At 46.1% G+C, this 6,070-nt stretch overlaps 1 non-coding gene across 1 annotated transcript; it reads right to left on the reverse strand.

Annotated features, from left to right (window-relative positions):
* Positions 1–1,469: 1,469 nt before the first annotated feature.
* trnav-aac (transfer RNA valine (anticodon AAC)) lies at positions 1,470–1,542 on the reverse strand. The gene has a single exon. It is a non-coding gene; the product is annotated as a tRNA-Val (tRNA).
* Positions 1,543–6,070: the final 4,528 nt, after the last annotated feature.

Here is a 6,070-nt window from a genome sequence, read left to right on the forward strand (position 1 = left end):
AGCAGAGCTGTTTGCGATTTTCCGCGCGGGAGGCGAACGCGATCATGACAGCAGAGACACTTGGACACTTCGGTCAAATAACCATGAGCTGCTAGACATTACTACAATTTCGATTCTTGCTTTGCTAAATGATTTCACACATTGCTCGAAACAGGACGACTTTCACGTTTACACGGAACACGAAACACACCTGACTACAGGGAAAATGCACAAAGCTGAGCAGGCCGTGTTCCACATCAAACCGTGCAGCATTTATTCAGTCACTGTGTCTGTTTTGCAGAAGAAGGGTCCCAAAGAATGTTCTCCACCCTAAAACCGGAGGTCGCATTACAATCCGAGAACGACAGATCACATTGTGAGCATGCTCTGACCTCGGGGCCGGTTCGAGATGCCACTTTCCGTGCCTTTTACTTTAACCGTGCAATTTGCTGCAGAGATGTTCACTCCTGGACATGAGCCACGTGGATACCAACTGAGTCGGAAACCTGTGCGGGAATCGACGAGAAGCGATTCAATAAATTTGGCTAACTTCCATGGTGCTTATTGGAAATGCAGTTTCTGTTCAAGTCAATCGAAAAGGCAGTTTCTGAACATAGTAACAGAAGTCAAAAGGTAATGACCTCACCCCACCCCCACTCCGGAAGAGGTGCTAACTGCCCTTGAGTGCTTTTTGATCTCGATGTGAAGAGCTCACACGCCTCTGAGTCACCTTCAAGTCTCTGTTTGCGGAGTGAATCACAAAGAAGGACTTTTACCAGAGCTGCAACCGCCTCACTTCCCCACTCGCTCTCCCCTTTTACATTTTCCTGCTCGTCAGTGATTTAAAGAAAACCAAATGGATGCGATGTCATTCTGTAGCCTCTCTGTCGATTCCTCCGTTTCAGTTCCAACATGGCTTAGATCTCGGGGCGCACCTTAATATTAGCGGCGCTATGAAAGCACAAGTTCAAAGGTTCCTCTGAGAGTGTAAATTATTTCATTGCTGTTGCTGATTGAATGAGCCACTAACGTGCGAACTGCCCCAAAATATGATTCAGGAATCTGGTACCAACTCTCGCGCGTTGAATAACGACAGACAGCTTCCAAATGAGGCCTTTCAGAGACGACTTTGGGGTACATTTGACAGACAGACAAGTTCAGGAATCCGTGGTGCGCTGTGACACCAGCGCAGCAGCTTCTTCCCTGCCTTTGAACCGGGCCGCCTGCGCAAGGAATGCAAATGCGGTACTGCTTTTCGTGGAAGGATCAGAACGCGGCAAGGACACTCTCAAACAGAATGGCATATGCATCAGAACCAGGTTGGAGAAAAACTTTATAATGCTTTACACAGTAATTAAATGGAGTTGCCTTACATTTCACTACGAGAGCAGATTCTTTCAAGCAAATTCGAAGGCAGGTTTGCAGATGGGAAAGCAAGCAAGAAAGCTCCGTTCTTGTCCATGTAAAAGGCTGCAGTTGACGAACAAAGCAGTTTCTGCCCAGTTTCGAACTGGGGACCTTTCGCGTGTTAGGCGAACGTGATGACCACTACACTACAGAAACCAGCCGATGTCGCCGTGAGATTGATGACAATATATAGACAATGATTTCGTCAATGTTTGGACCGTAGGGCGAGGTGGCATAAGCTGGGACGACTTTCCCTGCAGCGTAACGGCTGCGATATGATCTTATGGAAGGGTTGTAAACTGAGTATTTCTGTGTTTTACCCAAATTGGGGTGAGTTGAAAACTCGAGAGCATAGGTTTAAGGTGAGTGGGCTGAAATTGACAAACGACCTGAGGCACATTTCCCACACAGAAGGTTGTGCGTGAATGGAATGAGCTCCCAGAGGAAGTGGAGGAGGCTATTACACTCAGAAAATTGCAAAGGTAATCGGATGAGTTTCTGGACAGGATGGGTTTAGAGGGATTGGGGCCAAATGCTGGGGAACGGGACTTGTTTAATTTTGGTTATGTGGTGAGCATGGATGAGATACACCTAAATATCTGTTTCCACGCCGTGTACCCCCATAACGTCTTGTTGCTAACACTGGCTGTAAAGGATTACTTTTTAGCGGAGTTTTCCATCGCAGTCTGTGGCACAATCGTTTAGTCTGTTCGACTGCTCACGGGAAAGGTAGTATTGTGAAACACTGCAGATACGAACAACTTCCTTAATTTTGCCCCGACTGACCATACTCCGTGAAATTTTCCCAGACCTCAATTGAGGAGTTTTGCTGCTCGAAGTTACCTCAGAAACCCCGTTAACTCGTAATGTGCTGAGCGAATCGCAAAACAGAAAGCATTTTTCACAGGAAAACAAACAAAACTGGCATGCCGAATGCATTTTCAGACAGAGAGATGCATGAATGCTAAATGTGTCACAGTCCGAGGGCATGAGTCATAAAGTAATCTCACAACTAACAACAGGGCAATTTCAAACGTACTGCAGCGTTAGTGCACCACCACTTTCCAGACAATGCTGAAAAGAGAGATAGAAAGAACATCATAAGAACGGGCCATAAAAAGTGAATTTCACCAATCACAGTCTCGATTAGATTACCTTTACCTTCTGATGTCTCCAGGACGGAAATGAAGGAAATGGGAGAAATTCAATAACATATGACACCGAAATTCATTGGAACGATTTTCCCATTGGACAGAAAACCAAATAACGACGAGTCGAGTCACCGCAGGACTTTGTTTCACAACAGCGATGAAATAATAGTCTCCATTCGGTTCCAGTAAAAGCACAAATCGCTTTGGAACAGCAGAGCTGTTTGCGATTTTCCGCGCGGGAGGCGAACGCGATCATGACAGCAGAGACACTTGGACACTTCGGTCAAATAACCATGAGCTGCTAGACATTACTCCAATTTCGATTCTTGCTTTGCTAAATGATTTCACACATTGCTCGAAACAGGACGACTTTCACGTTTACACGGAACACGAAACACACCTGACTACAGGGAAAATGCACAAAGCTGAGCAGGCCGTGTTCCACATCAAACCGTGCAGCATTTATTCAGTCACTGTGTCTGTTTTGCAGAAAAAGGGTCCCAAAGAATGTTCTCCACCCTAAAACCGGAGGTCGCATTACAATCCGAGAACGACAGATCACATTGTGAGCATGCTCTGACCTCGGGGCCGGTTCGAGATGCCACTTTCCGTGCCTTTTACTTTAACCGTGCAATTTGCTGCAGAGATGTTCACTCCTGGACATGAGCCACGTGGATACCAACTGAGTCGGAAACCTGTGCGGGAATCGACGAGAAGGGATTCAATAAATTTTGCTAACTTCCATGGTGCTTATTGGAAATGCAGTTTCTGTTCAAGTCAATCGAAAAGGCAGTTTCTGAACATAGTAACAGAAGTCAAAAGGTAATGACCTCACCCCACCCCCACTCCGGAAGAGGTGCTAACTGCCCTTGAGTGCTTTTTGATCTCGATGTGAAGAGCTCACACGCCTCTGAGTCACCTTCAAGTCTCTGTTTGCGGAGTGAATCACAAAGAAGGACTTTTACCAGAGCTGCAACCGCCTCACTTCCCCACTCGCTCTCCCCTTTTACATTTTCCTGCTCGTCAGTGATTTAAAGAAAACCAAATGGATGCGATGTCATTCTGTAGCCTCTCTGTCGATTCCTCCGTTTCAGTTCCAACATGGCTTAGATCTCGGGGCGCACCTTAATATTAGCGGCGCTATGAAAGCACAAGTTCAAAGGTTCCTCTGAGAGTGTAAATTATTTCATTGCTGTTGCTGATTGAATGAGCCACTAACGTGCGAACTGCCCCAAAATATGATTCAGGAATCTGGTACCAACTCTCGCGCGTTGAATAACGACAGACAGCTTCCAAATGAGGCCTTTCAGAGACGACTTTGGGGTACATTTGACAGACAGACAAGTTCAGGAATCCGTGGTGCGCTGTGACACCAGCGCAGCAGCTTCTTCCCTGCCTTTGAACCGGGCCGCCTGCGCAAGGAATGCAAATGCGGTACTGCTTTTCGTAGAAGGATCAGAACGCGGCAAGGACACTCTCAAACAGAATGGCATATGCATCAGAACCAGGTTGGAGAAAAACTTTATAATGCTTTACACAGTAATTAAATGGAGTTGCCTTACATTTCACTACGAGAGCAGATTCTTTCAAGCAAATTCGAAGGCAGGTTTGCAGATGGGAAAGCAAGCAAGAAAGCTCCGTTCTTGTCCATGTAAAAGGCTGCAGTTGACGAACAAAGCAGTTTCTGCCCAGTTTCGAACTAGGGACCTTTCGCGTGTTAGGCGAACGTGATGACCACTACACTACCGAAACCAGCCGCGGCCGCCGTGAGATTGATGACAATATATAGACAATGATTTCGTCAATGTTTGGACCGGAGGGCGAGGTGGCATAAGCTGGGACGACTTTCCCTGCAGCGTAACGGCTGCGATATGATCTTATGGAAGGGTTGTAAACTGAGTATTTCTGTGTTTTACCCAAATTGGGGTGAGTTGAAAACTCGAGAGCATAGGTTTAAGGTGAGTGGGCTGAAATTGACAAACGACCTGAGGCACATTTCCCACACAGAAGGTTGTGCGTGAATGGAATGAGCTCCCAGAGGAAGTGGAGGAGGCTATTACACTCAGAAAATTGCAAAGGTAATCGGATGAGTTTCTGGACAGGATGGGTTTAGAGGGATTGGGGCCAAATGCTGGGGAACGGGACTTGTTTAATTTTGGTTATGTGGTGAGCATGGATGAGATACACCTAAATATCTGTTTCCACGCCGTGTACCCCCATAACGTCTTGTTGCTAACACTGGCTGTAAAGGATTACTTTTTAGCGGAGTTTTCCATCGCAGTCTGTGGCACAATCGTTTAGTCTGTTCGACTGCTCACGGGAAAGGTAGTATTGTGAAACACTGCAGATACGAACAACTTCCTTAATTTTGCCCCGACTGACCATACTCCGTGAAATTTTCCCAGACCTCAATTGAGGAGTTTTGCTGCTCGAAGTTACCTCAGAAACCCTGTTAACTCGTAATGTGCTGAGCGAATCGCAAAACAGAAAGCATTTTTCACGGAACACAAACAAAACTGGCATGCCGAATGCATTTTCAGACAGAGAGATGCATGAATGCTAAATGTGTCACAGTCCGAGGGCATGAGTCATAAAGTAATCTCACAACTAAAAACAGGGCAATTCCAAACTACTCTTTCAAACATACTGCAGCGTTAGTGCACCACCACTTTCCAGACAATGCTGAAAAGAGAGATAGAAAGAACATCATAAGAACGGGCCATAAAAAGTGAATTTCACCAATCACAGTCTCGGTTAGATTACCTTTTCCTTCTGATGACTCCAGGACGGAAATGAAGGAAATGGGAGAAATTCAATAACATATGACACCGAAATTCATTGGAACGATTTTCCCATTGGACAGAAAACCAAATAACGACGAGTCGAGTCACCGCAGGACTTTGTTTCACAACAGCGATGAAATAATAGTCTCCATTCGGTTCCAGTAAAAGCACAAATCGCTTTGGAACAGCAGAGCTGTTTGCGATTTTCCGCGCGGGAGGCGAACGCGATCATGACAGCAGAGACACTTGGACACTTCGGTCAAATAACCATGAGCTGCTAGACATTACTACAATTTCGATTCTTGCTTTGCTAAATGATTTCACACATTGCTCGAAACAGGACGACTTTCACGTTTACACGGAACACGAAACACACCTGACTACAGGGAAAATGCACAAAGCTGAGCAGGCCGTGTTCCACATCAAACCGTGCAGCATTTATTCAGTCACTGTGTCTGTTTTGCAGAAGAAGGGTCCCAAAGAATGTTCTCCACCCTAAAACCGGAGGTCGCATTACAATCCGAGAACGACAGATCACATTGTGAGCATGCTCTGACCTCGGGGCCGGTTCGAGATGCCACTTTCCGTGCCTTTTACTTTAACCGTGCAATTTGCTGCAGAGATGTTCACTCCTGGACATGAGCCACGTGGATACCAACTGAGTCGGAAACCTGTGCGGGAATCGACGAGAAGGGATTCAATAAATTTTGCTAACTTCCATGGTGCTTATTGGAAATGCAGTTTCTGTTC

Source organism: Chiloscyllium punctatum, chromosome 12 (genome assembly GCF_047496795.1).
Source record: "Chiloscyllium punctatum isolate Juve2018m chromosome 12, sChiPun1.3, whole genome shotgun sequence".
Lineage (NCBI taxonomy): Eukaryota > Metazoa > Chordata > Chondrichthyes > Orectolobiformes > Hemiscylliidae > Chiloscyllium > Chiloscyllium punctatum.